The following is a 256-nucleotide window of genomic DNA, read 5'->3' on the forward strand; positions in this document are numbered from 1 at the left end:
TTCCCAGGCAAAGAGCTGTGACCAGGCTGGGAACGAGCCAGTGACCCACTTCTGTGCGGACGCCCCACACGTTGAGAACCCCTCTGGGTGAACTCGTTGAAGCGGCGCTCTGGCGCCCCCGTGTGGCTACACCTGCCTCCATCTCTCCACTCTGATTGGTTCAAAATGTCCCTCGCTTTCTTTCACCAATGGCTCCGGCTCAGCCTCACCTCTTTTGCACGCACGCCCCTCCCCCTCCCTCCCTCCCCCTCCCCCT

This window comes from Salarias fasciatus, chromosome 5, assembly GCF_902148845.1.
Source record: "Salarias fasciatus chromosome 5, fSalaFa1.1, whole genome shotgun sequence".
Classification (NCBI taxonomy): domain Eukaryota; kingdom Metazoa; phylum Chordata; class Actinopteri; order Blenniiformes; family Blenniidae; genus Salarias; species Salarias fasciatus.